At 33.3% G+C, this 20,937-nt stretch overlaps 1 pseudogene across 1 annotated transcript in view; it reads right to left on the bottom strand.

Moving 5' to 3' along the window:
* LOC148610658 (peroxidase-like protein) overlaps positions 1-18,433 on the bottom strand; it is a 36,618-nt pseudogene extending 18,185 nt beyond the window's left edge. Inside the window, exons 1-4 of the transcript XR_015914835.1 lie at positions 18,349-18,433; positions 17,441-17,607; positions 14,696-14,806; positions 13,175-13,230 (exon numbers count right to left, since the gene is read on the bottom strand). The product of XR_015914835.1 is annotated as a peroxidase-like protein (transcript). The remainder of the gene's footprint in view (positions 1-13,174; positions 13,231-14,695; positions 14,807-17,440; positions 17,608-18,348) is intronic.
* Between the last annotated feature and the right edge of the window lie 2,504 nt (positions 18,434-20,937).

Consider the following 20,937-nt stretch of genomic DNA (forward strand, 5'->3'; position numbering starts at 1 on the left):
AAAATGTTTTAGTGGGTAAGTGTAATCGGAATAAAGAAATTGTGGGAAATTGCGGGAAAATATAACAAAAAAATTACTGAGGGTCACTGATTAAGGCAGAGGACATTTTAGGCCTAAAATGCACTTCCGGTTATCAACTGGTAGGGAATTATTTAAATCGAGGAGTGGATGTTTATGACGTCTCAGTACCAAAACAATTTAAACATAATGAATTGGCTTGCTAAGAAATAAATAACGATTTAGGATGCTTATAACAATTCATGTGAAATGATTTCCAATTCATCATACCTTTTTTATATACATTTTTCCTTGAAAATATATATATATATATATATATTTACGTTTATAAGTTTACGTTATCTTCCCTGTATCAATTTGACCCGATGGAGCAGTGTAGCGAATAGAGTCGTCACATTCTGAGACGAAGCAAATTTTTGTCGTTCCCTCCGCGGGACTCGAACTCGTACCGCTGTGACATCTATGGCAACACCGCCTGCAGTTCATCTAGGTGTTATATACGTCCCGTACTACCATACCTCGTGTACTAAGTTACAGCCCTAGATTAATCCTACGAGGAGGAATCACCCGGCCAGCGAAAGCTATATTTTTATATAGCCTAACTGGCCGAGTGGTCTAGGACGCTGGACTTAGTGCAGGCGGTGTTGCCATAGATGTCACAGCGGTACGAGTTCGAGTCCTGCGGAGGGAACGACAAAAATCTGCTTCGCAAATTAGACAGTTCTAACATCGTTGGGAATTTTTCAGACCCTTCTATATATATATATATATATATATATATATATATGAAACTTTGTTTTTACCAAAATTTTAATTAATGTGATAATGTGATAATGATGAGGCAAACATAAAATAAGCTGACGAAAGAAGCCATTACAAGAAAAACGTATTCTCCCTTAGAGAAGGTCGGTTGAAGTGATAATCGCAAGTCAAATAAGATGGTGTTAGTGGTCGAGGTGTTTTAAGTAATAATTGCCAGATCAATGAAATGTGGTTTTAAATCTGAAATAAAAGAAATTCAATATCGCTAGCTGGCTAAATAAAACACATGAAATACTTAAGATCAAAATAAAATCACATAGAAACAAGTCACTAGTCGTGATTAAATCAGTGATATAGAAATTATACATAAATGGAAAAATCTTACTTCTTTAATAATGTAGAGAACCTATTCATCATATTACTTTAGATATTCGGATTCGTGAGATGATAAAGTAGACTTTATCAACAAAGTGCAAATATGACATATGTGACACATTAATAAATCTTTACTAATTATAGAATATTTACATAAGTTATCATAATCATACATTATCCTATTTCTTACCTGATTGTCCTTTTATATAACAACTCTGGTCAAATTCTATTCGTTCTTTTTACTTAAGAAATTAGTTTTAAGAAACTAAATATAAACTTTCGATATACAAGCTGGTTTGTGTTAATCTTTTAATCTAGCAATGGTAATAAAATTAAATATTGAGATGGCATACGTGTACTTGTTACATGTATAATGTATGATAATTAATGAATTAATACATGTAGCGGGAGCGAAAAAAAATGTGAATTTGATAATTCAGTACCGATTTAAATGATTGCAGTGTGTAAACTAAGCATATGCCAACTCTTATTCTTTGCTTGTTTACTTTGTATTAACAATACCCACCGCTCATCTTGGTTGCAATAATGTCAGTACACCTTCATCGTATCTCAAATTACTGTTCTAATTGATCGGTAAATAAAAGCATGCGTTCAATTTTCAAAATAACTGACTACTTCAGTGTCTACTATACAGAAGCATTGGATGCATATTGTGGCATACATTGATCCAGAAAAAAATGCGTAACCGATTGTGAAAATCAAGATCGTCAACCTGATATTCATTTAATTTACTGATTGCAGTACTTATTACTTTAAAACCCATGAAGAGTGTATGTAACGTTTCAGTTACCGAATATTTTGAAGTCATTGTGATTATTTTGTATTCATTTTATTATCTTGTACTCATTTTATTATCTTGCATACATTTTAATACGGGGTAGGCATTGCCTAAATCAGCGAGCACCGTGAGCTTTACCATACATTTATCGCCAATGTCTGTGCGAGACTCGTACAAATAATAAAGGACATTACGGGGGGGGGGTCGACCCGGATGAAAATGTTTGCTTTGAAAATGCAATACACAATGTATTTTTATATTTACGCAGCAAAGCAAAATCAATATTTCTATTTGAAAAAGCTATCATGTCAATAAATGTTTTCGTTACAATTAATGAATAACTTGAACATTTTCCCCCAAAAATTCCAACCCCATAGCCCTCCTTCCCCTCGTTCTCAAAATAGTTAATATTTTATAGCATTTTGCAATACATTTTTTATCCCTTAAGGGCATCTCATCCATTTCAGTTTTGGCCGGTCAGATCAATCTGTACAGATACCGGAAATATTACAGTTCTCCACGGATGGTGGGAATATTTTACACATCATGTGACGTAAACAAAAATCAGACGACAGCTGCAAATTCCAAACAAGAAAATAATTGCTTTTCGTATCTTAGAAAAGCTATGCTTCGATTTTGATAATATAATTGGAGTTATATTTTTTCGAGGCGGGTTAGGGTCTTGACAACAGCAACAGTGGAACAGCGGAGATAAACGTACGTACATCCACGTGTTTCCCCAAGTTTTTGTAAACATAACATTCACTTGTTTAAATAAGTAAAACAAATTAGAAAAAGACTTGAAAACTATCAGAAAAGATGAATTTATTTTTACTGAAACGTAATCTTAACCTATATTTTTTATATGTTTAATTGAAGGAAATGATGAATTTTCTTCGTAAGGACGGTCACTTTTTGTTACTTCCGGGAATTTTAAAAAATGTGACTGATTTTCCAATATTACAAATTTATTTTCTAATATTACAAATTCATTTTCTAATATTACAAATTCGATTTGTAATATAACAAAATGTGTGATATTTTATAATATTACTAAATCAGGCATTTGTAATATTAGAAAATGAATTTTTGATATTAGAAAATGAATTTATAACATGAAAAAATAAGTGTTTTTTAATATTAAAAAATGATTTTTTTAATATTACATATTCATTTTCTAATATTACAAATCAGATTTCTAATATCACAAAACACTTTTCTAATATGAAAAATTCAATTGAATTTATAATATTAAAAAACTTTTTTTTTTAATATGAGAAAGTATTTTTCTAATATTAGAAGATGGATTTGTCGTATTCAGTTGCGATTTTTTAATATTAGAAAATCATTTTGTAATATTACAAATTTAATTTGTAATACTACAAAATGTGTGATATTTTATAATATTACTAAATCAGGAATTTACAATAGTAGAAAATGAATTTTTAATATTACAAAATGAATTTCTAATATTAAATAATGATTTTGTAATATTAAAAATTCATTTTCTAATATTACAAAATATTGATTTTTGTCCACATTGGCTTGCCATATCATTCGTCAGTGCATAAATTTGTATCATGTTGAGTTTGGAATATTTGATATTGAAGCAGACGTTTATTGCATGATTGGTTTCCATTTCATAATTGTGTCTGCTTTCTCTTAAAATATTACTAGGGCAACTCCATGTATGTAATTATCTTAATGATCTAATTATAAATGTTGAATGACTGTACCGTCGTTGGTTATAGATTGTAACGTCTGACTAGTAACTTGTACTATTTTTAACATTGAATTAGGGGACAGAACAAACACCAATTCGCATTTTAATGTTTATGTTGACACCAGATTGGCTGGAGTTTACTCTTAGGTCCCTAGTACTGGAGTTTCTTGCAGGTTTTTCTACAATATGATGTTGTAAGCCCAATGCATTGGGTGGACTGAATTTTCTCTGTGGGCTGTACTTGCCGTAGGTGAGTGTGTTTACCCTGCTTCCGGTATTGTTCTGTTTTTTGTCTTGGGCTTTGACTATATAGTGTATTACAAGGCAGTGATATAATAATTATTCACTCATAACTTTGGCAAGGTTGATGAGTGGCAGGCTTTGCAATACGCCGTTGGGCCTATACGTTGCATCTGTAGGGTATTTGCTACTCCAAGATCCTGTAGGGTTTGAACAAAGTTTCCTATTGCTGACGCGATAAGGCACTGAAGAGGTCGTAGATTGGTAAAGGCCTTTTACTGATAAGGAAGACTTGACGCACTAAAGGATTTCCTTTTCATCGACAAGTAGGCAAGTATGCGGCAGTAGACGCTTACTCTGTGATAACAATCTATAGGAAACAATCGGTTGAAATATTGCCATAATTATTGTTTTGAGGAACACTAAAAACTTTCTTAAGAACAAAAGATAATGTCTGGCAGTATGGCATTGAGTTGCAAAAACACGCCCCTCAACTCATCAACCAAAATATGATTTTTTATCCATTCTTATACCTCCAATTTACGATGATATTGTCGCCAAAAAATAAATTTAAGCACTTTATATTTTTTTGCTACTTATTATACCTCGTTGAGGCAATTTTTTCCCGAGTTTTGAATCTTCAAACTTCTACTTTCTACAAAGCGAAGTCAATTGACATAAATAGGTAGTATCGTGTAGCCCAATGTCTCAGCTTTACAATGGTATCAGGAAAGTTGCGCTAACACCTGGGTTTTGAGGTAAAATGAAAACAAATACCTCTACTCCACCGAAATATCGCTTTCATAGTGTTTATGATTCAGTAAAATTTGCATATTTGGTATTATCTGTTTAGTATTATAACAAATAACACTTCTGCAAAAAATGGAATTTTTGATTTCCTGTAAAAAGTCGCATAATTTCGATAAGTTTTCATAAGTTATTGCTCAACTAAAACGTTTCAAATTTGGTAGAAATCGATACATGATTTATTTTTCTACACGAAAAACTAATTTTCAAGAAAACATTATTTTAAAATGTTCAAAATATTACCCGTACCCCTAGAAAACTGGTCAAAGCATACCGATACTGTAAAATTTATATTTTAGCATTTATAATTAAGATATTGATGTACTCAACATATTTGATCAATTCAGGCGCCTAGATTTTCTGTTGGGAGTTATGATTACTTCAAAATCGAAAAAAAGGGAATTTTCAGAATTTCTCCGATATCACCGTTATTGTATTTTTTCAAAATACCGTAGTTTAAAGAAGCTTTTGTGTGATACAATGCATTTATATAGTTTCATACATGTAGCTTTCAAATGAGCCCAGGTAATAAAGATTGCCTTCCTACCCATGAACATGAAACAATGATATTTTTTGGCTTATTTACGGTATACAATAGACTTGTTGGATACTGTCGTTTTAAATATTGATGTTTCCCACCGGTGCACCTGGTCCATGCTCCCAGTTTTTAGTGGACTCCGAGTTGCTCATTTGCTTTTGTTACTTTGTATGTATGATTTTAGTTTACTCTATGTTCTTCGTTGTGCGTGTCTGTTTTCCATGTCTGGTCTTTGTCCCTGGAATACATTCTTTTGATTACCGCTATAACCTTGGTTGCCTTTATTACTCTTCTAACATATCTGCAAATTTCAGGCGCATATTTCTCAGTTTCATTTTGGCAGTAATGAGTTTTTAATAACAAAAAGGGGAATTTTCGGAATTTTATATTCTTTCCAATTTCACCTTTTATTAGCATTATTATTATTTTTTTTGTTCAAATAGCGTACTTCAAATAAACTTTTGTATGTTCAAACACAATTATAGAGAGTAGTAGCTTTCTAATGAGCGTGGAAGTGTGATACGCTGAAGTGCGTTAGTTGTCGCGCTGAACTTCAATGGTTAGAAATTATTGTTAACTGCCAATAGCAACGCGGAAATGTGTTGGCCATTTCACTTGGGTGCTTTTTTCGGTGCAGTCGGTATAGTTTCGCTTTTTACCCTTTAACCTTAAAGGCGCTCTTCTATGGAAACGCAAGTTACCTGATCGCAATTATGTTTCCCGATTGGCCAAATACTGGTAACTTAGTGGCATTCGAAAAAGCTGAATTGAAAATTAGATTTGTGTGCCATGCGTCATTTTCTTGAATGAAATGTAGAAAATTATAAGTAAAAAGAACAAAATTTTACTGCGCTGGCTTCTTTTTTTAATGATAGTACTCTGTTTGTACTTCGGTGAAATGTTTTGTATTGTTGAATGGGATACCAACCCAATAATTCCGCGTCTTTGCTCAATATACAAATCTACGTACTGACGCGTATTAGCGTTACACACTCAACGTGCCACAGTGTCTTGACCATCGCAGAACAGCGCGACCATCGTACTTCCGAATTTTATATTATAGGTACATGCATTACATATGTTTATATATATATATTTTTTTGTTGAACTTTTGAAAACTATATTTGACTACTAGTATTTGACTCATTTTTATTTTTGTGCATCGTCTGCTTCAAGGCAACCTACACATGTAAGTGTTTACATCATTTTATACTTACTACTTTATAAACAGACTGAAATGCTTGGCTATATTAAACTACACACTTCGTCATTTTAATATGTCGATTATGTAACTGTTGTTTTATGCGACCATGCCCCTCATGGGCAGTTAATTGATCCAAAAAAAGATCTATCTATCTACCTATCTATCTATTTCAATGAGTTTTTATTGTGTATATGCATGTATATGTATATTGTATTTGCATATTTGTTTTTACTGCATTGTAAAGCGTTAAGAGTATTTCCTATTTTCATCACAGTCAAGGTGAATGAAGGCAGTGGGGTCTTTAAGTTTGAAACGTATGAAAGTGTTAAGTTGGTCGATGATTGTAAATACTACTGTCACATTAGTTTTCAAAGACTTCAATGTAGCAAGAAGATTGTCTATAATACATGACAAATATGTTGCCCTGCCAGCAGAAAAATTCCAGAACAACATCATTTTTGTCTGCAAAACGCATTACATACAATGTTTATTATTACAGGTAGACGTAGAAAATAATAACAGTATAAGACCTATACTGCCACTATAATCTCCAGAAAAGAAATGATGGAAAACCATAAATCTGTGCTATCCTCTTTTGGTCTCTCGTACCAAAGAGATGGTTGTGATCTACCGTCTATACACTAGGTACCTAAACTCCACACGAATCTATACAAACAACGCTATATAGCTCGATCTGCAAAATGTACCACAAATTCTCTTTCAAAACTTCTATACTCACAGCTGTTAAAGAGGGTCTCCAGTCCTACCACGGCAATTGTTACTCCAGCAATGGTTTCAATTCAAAGAGGATCCTAAAAGATCTTCTGGAAAACAACAATTCACGATGGTTATTAGAAAATAAGTGGACGCACATTGGTATTGCCCAAAGAGCAAAATCGTTTTGTCATGAATGTATTTGCATTGGCTAGAAAACGAAATGTGGTACTTAACAGCAATCGATGCCGGAGCACTCCAATACTTCTTCGTAGGGTGTGCCGCTGTGATTCTGTAACCCACTCTATTGAAATGCAAAATATCCAATTTTCGTAACTAAAAGATTCTATGAAAGTTTCATTAAATTCCATTTAGTGGTGTAGGAGGAGTAAAATTAAGAGATGGAAACTCCTTTGCGTAATGGAAGGAAGGTAGAGTTGACACCTCAATCACTATAAAAACCCACTAAAATTAGACCCCGTGCAGGTCCGGGTGTTAAAAGAATAGGCCTGCAGCAGCGCTAAGCTTGTCGTAAAAGGCTAAATTTGTCCTTGTTTATTTTATCATCAATTTCATATTCATCGTCTGAATATAGCTTAAATTGACGCAGGTCAAACATGGTACCTCCAATAACCGAAAAACAATATGGCGTCAGAAGGACAAGTGACTAATTTCAAAGTACTGACGCCATATTAATTATTACAGACTTTCGTTAGGTATCTGGAAAGTGTTGTATTACTAATTAAAAAACTGATTTGCAAGTGTGTTTAAATAAACGTTGTTTTATTGTAAGTGAATTTTGTATTTGTGACATATTCCCATGTCCTTTCTTTTTCTAAAGACATATTTAAAATATTTGTGTCGATGCCTCATTCCTGTTGAAAGTTTTCATGGGGAGGAAACACAAAATAAATGTTCCTGCCATGGTTGATGTGCTGTGTATTTAATATAACATTTCCCCAAATCCTTTCTTTCTCATGATAGTTTTTTTCACCGAACCCGTGTATTAACGTTATCACTAGGCAAACTGTGATGGTAAAAATAAAAAAAAAGGTTTTTTATAGGCCTAGTTGCGAATATTTTTATAATCAAAAACTTTCAGCAACATACATGTACATTGAAATTAATGGTGAATCTAGATGTGTGTCTTTTACTCTAAGAATGACATTTTCGAAACCGCACTGGTGATTTTTTTTCTTAAAAAATAAGACAATATCGCATTTTAATTGTTGTTTTGAATAAAATTCTAACGTGATAATGCGAATTGTAGCTGTTATGTGTAAACTCATGCGAAAAAATCGCCAACCACACTTACGGAACGTCGCTTTTACCGTTATTGAAAACGTGATTTTTATGGCGTTGTGATAATTTGTAGGATTTGTAAATATGCTATTGTAAGAGTAATAAGAATCAGCAATTAAAAGTCTAGGACTTAATGAAAATGTGAGAAAAATAACACTCAGAAAACAGCTGTTGTTGGAAAACGGAATGTAGCAATAATATAAAAATAAGGCGTGAACTTTGCATTAATTGCCGTAATGCGAAAAAGAGCATATGTGACATTTTGTAAGACTCAATAAAAGTTGCCGTATTTCGTAAAACTCTATTTTCTTTTAAAATATGTTGAAATTTATGATTTTGAGTACCATAGTATTACTTAAATGTAAAAAGAATGTACCTCTGTCCATGTATGATACTTCATTTCTTTGTTTGAATTTGCGTACTAGTTCTGTTGTGTTCTGTAGCACAATTTTGTCCTTGGTATTTCTTAAACAATTGCTGGGGAATGAGGTCACCATGACGTCAGAATAAAACAACATTAAAAACGTGGATATTTGCCTTTTTTTAAATTTCGTTTTATTATTAAAAAAATAAATTTTCTATGGCATTTTGAAATTATGCATGCGACTAAAAATGTTACTTTAGGGCAGCTGAACAATTACAGATTTTTAGGATGTATATATATATATATATATATATATATAAATAAATTGTGAATGAATTTTCTAAAATAATTTTTAAAATGGATATTCTTGTTTTCAAATTTGATATAAGTAAACACTTTTCCAAATCTATACATATTCAGTCCCAGTACCACAAAATAAAAAAAAAATGTTTAAACTCAATATCAACTAACTTCTTGAAAATGATATAATTTTGCAAATTAAATCAGTGCGAACAGTTGAAATTACCGTTATGGTCTTACATTATTGTTTAAAATGTTAAAATTGTAAAACTACATGTAAGTATCATACATGTGGCTGTGGCACATTAATTTCAGTCCAATATCTCAAAAATGAAATATTTCGGCAGGTTGTAAGAATGCAAACAATTTTAACTTTAATAATGGTAAAAAATTATTGTTTAAAATATCAAAAATGGCAATATTAGTATAGGTTGGCGATTGCGACACTCTTATTTCGGAAAACAATTTCAAAATGACATATTTTTGCAAAGTGTATGTGTGCGAACACTTTTAATGTACCTATTAGTCTAAAATTATCGTTAAATTGTTAAAACTTTCAATCAGTATTATGTTGATGATTTTAATACATATATTTCAAAGTAAATTCTGTCAAAATAATCATCATATGTGTGACACATTAATTTCTCAAATGCCCCGTGCAGGTCCTAGTGTCAAAAGATTGGGCCTGCAGCACCGCTAAGCTTGTCGTAAAAGGCGACTAAATAGAGCTCAGAAACCTAGCCGGGGGCAAGGTGCTCTGCCAACAGAGCAACTGGGTTGTATGCTCCATTCCTTCCTTTTTTTTGTTGAAATCAAAATTTGTGAACCCCATAATCCTTGAGTCCCATCCCTTGTTTCATTTCATCATCATATCACGTTCATTTTATCATCTCATTTCAAGTTTATCGCCTGAATATAACTGAAATATTGCTACTCGGGCGTTAAACGAATCAATCAATCAAATTCTCAAAAATGACATATTTCTGCAGATTGTAAGGATGCAAAAAATTTTTATTTTCAATAATGGTCCAAAATGGCAATATCATTATCCTTTTCCGGGTTGCAACAAATGACATATTATTGCGAATTGAAAGGGTATCAACATTTTATTTTTTGTTTTTAAATTGGTCTTGATATTATGGCTCAATATGTTTAATTTGTCGATATGAAAATCATGCGATTGCCTCCGACACAAAATTATTTCAATCCAAATTTTCAAAAAATGACATATGTTTAGAAATCGTATGAGAACGAACATTTTTAATCAATAATGACCAGAGATTAAATATACTTCAGGTAAATATAAAACAAAATGTCAATGATAATGAACTGCCACACCTGTAATCATTGCAAAAATACTCTAAAACAAGCTTCTTTTAAAACAAAAACTACTGAAATTGCTGACATAGAATTATGATAGGTACGTTGTTTGCGGAAAAAGGCAGAACAATTCTTTTTTTATTGACCAATCAGAATTATTCCCCCACTCCATTTCCCTTTTCCCTATCCATATACCCCATTCCCAATGCCCCATTCCCTATTGCCACATCCCCCATTCCTTATTCGTCATGCACCATTGTCTCACCCCCCCCCATTCACCATTGCCCAATAACCCATAAAAGGGAAGTTTATCTCATACAGGCACTGTACATAAATCGGCAGCTGGGTCTATGTTCTATTGTTCCGTCTGACTGGATACTTCCGTAAACCAAAATGTTTCTTAAACATGAAAAAATTACACAAAAAAATACTGTGATGCGTCCGCTTTCATCCTTCAGAAATAATATACAAAACCACATTATTGATTTAATCATTCAGATAGAAAACAAAATAGGAGATGCATTATTTAATAAAAATATCCGTGAAAGTTTCATCAATGCCATTCAGCACTTTCAAAAGAGTAAAGATAAGAACACGCGGCGGAGATACACGGACATACACCATTATCACTACAACCTTTCACATAATATAATGATATAATAACGCCTGTTCACTCTCGACTTTACGTCTGCTATTATTTTGTGTACATCCAATCATTGTTTATTACATGTACGGTACTAAATATCACTTCATAGGCTACAAATTTCATGTTTTATCAGGAACATATAAAAAGCTACCCACATGAGGCAAAACAATCAAGCTTTCTATCTAAAGTTAATTTAAAACAACCGAGATACCTAATTTTATTAAGAACGTTACGAAATATGCAGTGTTTATTTTTGCCTTCAGAAAAATCTGCAATGCTTACACCGACACCTGCAAATACACAGTTCATTTACAGCCAATGAATTTGTAAAAGTGAAAATACAAACAATGGTACAAATTCACTGACTTATAGAAAGGAAATTCGTTATTATAATATTCAGTTTATAACCTTTTTTAGAATTGAACGAATTACAGGTAGAAAACCAAAGACTTAAGCTAAGACTGACCTGCAAGATATGTTGTCGGAGAAGAGTTGGTTTAGTGTTACTGCCATGTCCCCACGCGGCATCTTGTAAAGAGTGCTTATATTGCACCAAAAAGTGCCCTGTTTGTCGTAAATATATCGATGGTTCCGTTGATCTCACCATTTAGGCTAAAAACCACTAATTCCACTTCCCATAGGCTTCTATGTTAATTTCACAATATTCAATGGCTTCTCTGGACTTTACCTTAACTTTAACCTGCAGAGGACTATATATCAGCATGATTCTACATATGTCAGCTCACAATCCTCAGAATGGCATGTGGGGTTAGCAGACTTGCAGTGCAGTACTGGTCACCGGAAGTGAAGTGTCTATAAATAGCATGGGAAATCCCAGTGTTTTCACAAGATAGGGGTATATTTAGAAATCATTATGGAGATTAGGCTTCACATCACAAGAAGCAAAATGCACCTATAAAATGTACAGAAATGTTTTTCCTTTCAGAAACTGTTTAAATTTTTTAAATGAGCTGAGAACTTTTTTCACAGCACTATGAGGAACAGGGGTAATTTCTGCGTAGGACTATTTTTGCGTACGTTCCAAATGCTCATTGGTTGAATTGGTGGTCTGTAACCTTTAGTTCCAATCTTTCAGGTTTATAATACGGGTTATTTATCATTCTCTTGTATGTCTTTTTTGTATTGTCATGACGTTTATTTGTATATTTATAATTCTATATATACTCAAGAAAATAATTCCAAGCTTTACGATAATTTAACATGGGTAGGCAATACAAATATTTGGTGCGCAATAGATAATATAATTTTTTTTTATAAAAAAAAATTATTTGTTTTGTAAGTATGTTATTTTATGATCATTGTTTTAAATTTACATTGTTTTGTTTCAATGTTTTGTTTTGATGTTTTCGTTAATGCATGGATGAATGTGAAAAGTGTCTGTCTGTTATATAGACAAACGTGCAACATACGTGTATAGAGATTTTATGGTAATCATATGATCATCATATGATAACCATATAATGATACTATTTTTATATTGACCTCCAATCAATTATTTATCATATGTTGCAAACCACATGATTTTTAAATGTGACACTTTTAGCAGTGAATATTTTTAGTTTTGATTACCGCTTTAACATTGTAAATATAATAATCTGTTTCCATGAAATGTTCATTTAAAATTTTAATATATATTCAGACATAAAGATGAGCAATGGGGCTATGGGTAATCAAATAGTGCGTGTTCAATATTACCTTATCAACATAAATTTCATAAATTTCCTTTAATATTAAAACTATTGTTCGGAGTTAACGTAAGCGTTCTTGTGATATTTAAGAATTAATTTACAACATATAAAACTGATTTGTTTTCCATTTAACAAGGTAATATAACTGACAAATTAAGGGTGGAATAATTTATCAGCTTTTATTTTTCATATAATAAAACCAAAGGGTGAAAGTAGAGGCGAAACGACCCGAAACTAACGGAAACGGGGGTAAAATAACCGAGATGGCACACATGATTCGGGGTAAAACAACTCGGATTCTTTGGGTAGGTACAAGTAAAAACAAGAGACAGATTTAGACATTTTAAACATACTTTGGTACAGACTTTGCATCAGCGTAACATCTTATGTAATATGGGTTGACATTGAGCTTAATCAATTATGAGGAAGATTGAACAACATTTATTTGTTTCAACATGTGTTGTTGGTATAAATGACATTTTATGTCGTTATTTTCCTGAGGTCGAGCAAAATGACTACGTCACTCTAAAGGAAGAAAATTATCAAAAAGGTCTGAGAAATATCCAAAATGCTTTGCAGATAGCAGCTGCACAAGCAGTTATTGAAATGGTATACTCGAATGAAAAGGTCCCACAAGCAATATTCTCTCAAATTTATGATGCTCTCCGTCAGGCTAGACTTAAGGTCGCACCTGAAGTTCATTTCAAAAACAGCTCGCTTTCTTGGGACATGTTGTTGACAGTAATGGAATTGCCACTGATTTTTAAAATGTTTCCGCGATAGAAACGGCCTACCCCAACCAGTTCGAATGATATAAAAAACTAACAAGAAACTTGCTCATATTATGAGCGCTTCATAAAAGACTTTGCTAAGTTAGTCAAGTTACTGCAGAGGCCCCAAGAGAAAAATGTTGTCTTCGAATGGGACTAAGATTATATCATTGTAATAAATTCTCCCAGATAAGCACTTACCTCAAGTCTAGTGCTCATTCTCTTGAAAAGGGATTTATCTTGGCAACTGATGCCAGTGGTACTGTTACTACTGAAGTACTTACACAAATTGGCGATGATGGCAAAGAACATTCAGTTGAAAAACTATAGGAAATCATCAAATACACGAGAGAGACAGAATGGATTAACTCGCCGAGAACTATTAGACATTATACAGGCAGTCAAACATTTTAACTATTGTATATATGGTGCTCATTCACCAATCGAAAAGATCATGGCGTACTACTTACCTAGCTGTAAAACTTTTAAAACCCTAAAGGCCAGTTTGAGAGAGAGGCTTCTAAATGTAACAATTAATGATTTTATTATAAGCAATGCAATTGAATAATAGAGTACTGTATGTAAACCAAAATGGCATGATATTTCACACCTGGTAATTTCCACAAAGCATACTGGAATCAGTGGGACAGACTAGTTCTTGCTGTTGGTACACCTTATCGTAAGTGGAAAAAGGAAGTAAAAGTATGAGGTATGTTTTCCCACATGTTCATATGAACCAAGTTTTAGAGTGCTTACATAATGATCCCCTAGCAGGTCACCTATCTTTTAAACGTATTCACGCAAGAATTCATCAAAGAGTAATCAAGGGAACCCACATTCTAGCGGATTCAAAAGAATTAATCCAGGGATTAAGACCAGACATGCCAGATTACTGTAATTCACGTGGATAAGCACTTAAGAAGGCTTGTGTGTCTAAAATATATATTATTCAGTATTTTTATACAGAGAATTCTTCAAATCTGGATTATATATGTTAAAGGAGAAACGTATAATGATCCAATATTGAAAAAGATAGGGAATCACCGTTCATTTAAAATATTGATAGATGATCTGTATTAAGTATATGTAGTAGTAACATCTTACTTGAACATCCTTTTTCATCTGTACCATCTCCACAATCATTATCGCCATCACATATCCAACTATAGTGAACACAGTTTCCATTACTGCACCAGAAATAGTTCCAATTACAGTCTTAAATTTAATATTTGATAATAGATATACAATGTATAAACATGAAAAGGGTACAGCCCACTTTTTTCTGCAATTAAGAAAGACAAATATCTTTATTCCAGCCAAATATCAGTACATGTATGTATAACCCTTGTTTATTTAAATACAAATGATCATTTTCTTATGGAACCGGTAGAAAAATATAACTAATCATATGGCTTCAGCTGGACGTGAATATTAATGTTAAGCTATTTTTTAAACCCGGTAGCTTTAAGAGCAATGCTTCGTCAGACTTTCTAATAAGAGAGAAAGGAAAACAAAGCGTTGGCAAACAGAGTATCTTATATTGACAAAAACAATTTGTTTAAAACTCACGTCCACAACCAAGATCCTCTTCCCCAAACTGCAATCTGGCCATGCGTCACAAGCCTAGCTACTGGAAACGCATTCATTGTCTAGGCATCGGTATTCGTCATCGGTATCACGTGGACTAAACACTAGCAAAACATTGTAGAAGTGTAAACTAAAACGCACCTTATTTGAATTGCATTATTTCATAGACACTAGAACTACACGAATAATGAATTTGCATGAATGTTTAAGCGCAGGATGAAACATTTTTAAATTGGAATCTTGTCCAGATGATGATAAAATGGTTTGGTTTCAGGCTATCAATTGATTATTCGGCCTAAATTTGGCAAAGAATTAATATTTTCCTACAGAAAAGGTTTCAACGTCTCGGAATCATCCCCGTGGATCTGCCATTATATCATAATATATTTTATTATATTTCATAATGTATCTGAATATTGTTCAACATACTGTAAGAAAACAATGATACACTTTTTTATGTTACAGGTTTTGCATTTAATTGTTCGTTTTGTCCCTAGTCCTGCCCCGTCTAGGTCCGGGTGTTAAAAGAATAGGCCTGCAGCAGCGCTAGGTTTGTCGTAAAAGGCGACTAAATAGTGCTCAGAACCCTAGCCAGCGGCTAGGGCGCTCTGCCCACAGAGCAACTGGGATGTGTGCCCCAGGTGGTGGAATAGGGTACCCCTGGCGTGTTACATGCTGGGGTTGTCAGGCTATAATACGGAAAATCTGACCGCAAACCATAGTGGTGCACCGTGTTGGGAAAGATGCCACGTTCCTCGCACGTTAAAGAACCCTACTATGGTATTCTCCCGGAGTAGGAACCATATGGCTCCGCCACAAGAGGCTAAATTACCCGACCCTACCCACCTCTCCCAATTTCCAGTGGCGATCAAAATTTGTCGACCCCATTGTCCTTGTCTCCCATCCCTTTTTCATTTCATCATTTCATGTTCATTTTATCATCAATTTCATGTTCATCGTCTGAATATAGCTGAAATATTGCTGCTCGGACGTTAAACCCCAACAAACAAACAAACATTGTCCCTAGTCTTTGTCCCTGTATCATGTTCATCGATTTTTAATTATGAACTTGCTTCAACTTAGAATACTATTACTTATAACTATCATAATTACCACCACAACGTTCGTCGGTATTATCTCCACAGTAGTCGTCACCATTACATATGTATCCCTTGTACACACAATTTCTATTTCCGTATTTAAATTGATTTGAACTACAGGTTATATCAAACAAATGAAAAAAACAATGATACAGTGACGTTTCTTCCATGTAGTATATAACAAGACAAGACAAATACACTTTTAACCTATTGATGACTTTTAAGTTGATAATCATAAGAATGTTTTTTTTTTCAAATGCTTCCCAATAATGAAAACTGCTATTGATATTATTTCGTATATTTTTGTATGAATTTGTGTCATGTGAATTTCACGTGAAATGCACGTTAATTTCATGTGAATCTCGATTGACGTGAATTTCACGTGACAAATATTTGCCTGTATACTTGATGCTTGTGAAACCTGTCTAAATCAAGCTCTGAAAAATCCCAACACTTGTCTAAATCAGACACTTTGTAGCCTCTTTATATCAAATTAGAATCTTAATATAATGTATGTATGTATGTAAAAATTGTATTTTTGATGGTATCGAATTATTATCCATGGTGATGAGGACTGTGATTTCACATTGACCCATGGGTTCGCTGCCTTTTGGCTGCTTGCGAGATTTTTATAACAGGACAAAATTAATAAAATTGTTTATGATCGTCAAAAATATGGGATCTTTAAAGTCCAAAAAGGGGAGGTTTAGTTTAGATAAATTTAACTGTTGCCAATTTCTCTGACAAATGGTAATTTTTGACGCAAAAACAAATAATATAATTAAAAGGCCATTTATTGAATGAAATTCATCCATGATTTTTACAGACAAGGACAAAAAATCCGGCCAAGCGTCGCATCGGTATTCTGCATTGTAGCAGGTTCCGTCGTTACATTCCAACTCATCGGAATCACATCCTGTAGAATTAAAGACTATAATGTAATCATAAGGTTAAAAAGGGGATGACTTAATTGTAAAATAACCACACAAATAAGAAATCAAGAACAAGTAACTAGAACATCAGAAATGCAAGTTCACATCTGTGTAAATTAAGAAGCTTAGTTTAAGTCATCAATTCCATCGTTTAATAATTCCGATTTTTATAGTTTATTGATTATAAACTTAAACCCGTTGTAAAATGTAACAGTCGTATCGTGCTTTACCCTCTGTAACAAACATGTCTTGCCTCCGTCTCGTTTGATTGATCTTTTAGCTGCTTTCTCTGCTACTTCATTAGGGAGACAACTGGCTACCATAAATATGGCGGCAGCAACTGATAAACGAAATACAATTATTTTCTTTTGTTTGTCACGTTGCATGCTGTGTAATTCTGTAAAAAGACGAAAATAATTTTACATGTACATGTATCATGTGTATATACATGTACATGTAGTTATTCGGCAAATAACACATTTTCACTTCCGCACATTCACCAAAAATCCCCGAAACCCAACAAAAAAAAAGAGTATATAGTAGAGCTTGACAAGCCAGGATTTGGGTATTTCTTCCCCACATCTAATGCAAGGCATTACAAACATATGTACATGTTATATCGGAGGAAGGTTTCATGTATACGTTACTTTCGCTAGATTAGACATACATGTACACAATAAGATTCAAATGATACAAAAATCCTCTTAAATAATAAAATCTCTATAGGACAAACAACACCCTTCGAAATTTAATTAAACCTTTTATACTATTGTTCTCAGCCCAAAATACAGCTGTCTTCAAGTTCTTGGCCAATAAAATTAAATTGGTACAGCAAAAGTAATTCTGACTGGGATAAAACATTTACTTTGATAAAAATATAATGGTAGGAAACTTCTTAGAATGGCTTGAATACATTAACGTTTTTACCCTGTATGACATGACTAATTAAAAATTATCTAACAATGTTAAGGTCTAAATGAAAGCTTGCTGATATTAATACATGTACATGTGCATGCATATCTAAATAAAAGGTGATAATATTTTATTAATACATTTGATTACATTATTGTTTTCAGATTCTGATCTGAACCAAACCATGTCACTGACAAGATATGTTAACTCCATTTAAGTATCTTGCCTTGAATAATCCTTAACTGCTCGGAGAACTGCGCTAAATTGACAGGAACATCCTTATTTATAGTTGATGTTGGGGAAAGACTCATCGTCAAGAACAATATGGAATAATTGATTCTATAATGATACATATTTTGTCAAAAATAAATTGATGGTCAAGTGTGCAGTTTAATTTCGAAAACGCAAAATATCAGTTTTAAATTGTACTTATTTCAAGACATATTAAGAAGGTTAAAGGTAATTAGTTCAATCAAACAACATAATACATTAGCGTATACGCTGTAGTTTAACACTCAGCGAAAAAGTTCGCGCATCAGTTACTGTTTTTGTACATATGTTCATATTGTACTACATGTATGTATATTGATGCAAAATATACATTCACAATTTGGCATGTCATTATTCATTATCTTTTCTCTTATCTGTTTTTATATATTTGTTTTTCCTTTTCCATATTTCTCTCTAAATTACAGTTTTCAATTACCCTTGTCTCATTACTCATATTTAATTCTTTTCTTTTTCTATTCATTTTCTTCATTTATTTTTTTATTGTTTTTAAGTGGCACTCCAGCTAAGAAGCATGCAAAATGTGATTCATGGTTGGAAAGCCTACATATTTTTATTTTTGATATTTTGTTTAAAATTTCATAGTTAACAGAAAGTAAGGTAAATTTTTCATAGGAGATAAAAATTATATAGGATGCACTGTACATTTCAAAATTAAGGGAGATAACTCTGTAAATGACACTCAGATACAATAGAATCTATTGGATTTTAATGTTGATAAAAAGCAGGCTGATATGAATAAATTATTACACAATTCACAATACAGACCCATAAAACAACTTAATTACAAAAATAAAATATGTACCCTTTTTGGGGGTGTATCACATTTTCAGATTATTCATGATTCTTACAAAGACATCTACTTAAATAATATAAATATCAAATTAATATTAATGTAAATCCTGCCAAAATTGGACCGTCCGTTCGGTAGGGTAGTAAATGACAGCCTTCGTACCATAAATACAGGGAAGAACTTCAATGCTACGTTCTTTACAAAACTGTAAAATCTGCCTTTGTTTAATAACAAAAAAAAAAAAAGAGGAAAATAGTTGCCTTACAACCATACATGTACATGTATATCTCTTTCAATAATAAATATTTTTTTAATTTAGTAGATATAAGGACACGATCATTAAAACGAAACGTGCATTCATAATCCAGGGACAAAAACAAACAAAGAAAAAATGTCATACATAACAAAAACTAACTAAAAGAATACACACAACAAACTTGGGAGGATAGAATGGTGCCTTTGCTTTTCTAGCAACATTCGCCGATCGGCTCATACACTGTATTATTTCAAACTACGACAATTCAAACAAATATGTAGTGTTAATTCATGGAGGAGGGAGAAACTTAAGGAGAAGAAGGCAATGCGTTTCGTTGGTAATTCAGTATAAATACTGTTCAAAAAGGACAATTTTTAAAGGTCGTATCGTTTAGCCAGAACAATTAAAAAGCACACCTGCAAATGATCGCCATAAAAACAAAATATATATGCATGGGAACAATTAGATGTTGCAACAAAGTTAGTGTTGAAATAAAGATTTCTTTATTAAATGTCTATGTGTACTGTTTGTTGGGGTTTAACGTCCGAGCAGCAGTATTTCAGCTATATTCAGACAATGAACATGAAATGGATGATAAAATGAACATGAAATGAAAAAAAGAAAGGATGGGTCACAAGGATAATAGGGTCGAGAAATTTTGATTGCCACTGGAAAAAGGGGGGATGGGTAAGGTCGGGCAATTTGACCTCCTGTGGCGGAGCCATATGGTTCCTACTCCTATTGAATACCACAGCAGGGTTCTTTAACGTGCGAGGAACGTGGCATCTTTCCCAACACGGTGCACCACTATGGTTTGCGGTCAGGTTTTCCGTATTATAGCCTGACAACCCCAGCATGTAACACGCCAGGGGTACCCCATTCCACCACCTGGGGCACACATCCCAGTTGCTCTGTGGGCAGAGCGCCTAGCCCCCGGCTAGGTTTCTGGGCACTATTTAGTCGCCTTATACGACAAGCTTAGCGCTGCTGCAGGCCTATTCTTTTAACACCCGGACCTGCACGGGGCTCTATGCGTACTAATTTTATTTAAACATTTCTTAAATTCATATTCCTGAGAAAGACATAGATTTTTGCAACCGCGCATTTCTTAAAGTTGAACGACTTGTCGTCCTGTATTGATATCGAATGAAGAATATGCTGCATGTGCATACTTTCGTCATATGAATTGTATGGTTTCACGTTCTAGGGAGTATAGTGCTTTAAAACTGCAACTATATGTGGTTTATCTAACGGGACCTCTGTAGCAGCCTGTTGACTTTAATTCCTGCCGAATATGCACAATATCTCCAAATTGTAATCTAACACTCCAAGTTTCTTAATAATCCTGCAGTTCGTTCAGGAGGAGCTTTGGAGAACGCATCAGTCCAAGTTTGACTGAAAAATTCCTATACACGTAAGTTCCAACGGTAATCGTTTCTACAATTTTTATTCAAACATAAATTCTTACAATATGCACA

The sequence above is a fragment of the Perna viridis genome, chromosome 8 (genome assembly GCF_037379345.1).
Source record: "Perna viridis isolate PV_CMFRI_1.1 ecotype Kerala chromosome 8, ASM3737934v1, whole genome shotgun sequence".
NCBI classification, from domain to species: Eukaryota; Metazoa; Mollusca; class Bivalvia; order Mytilida; family Mytilidae; genus Perna; species Perna viridis.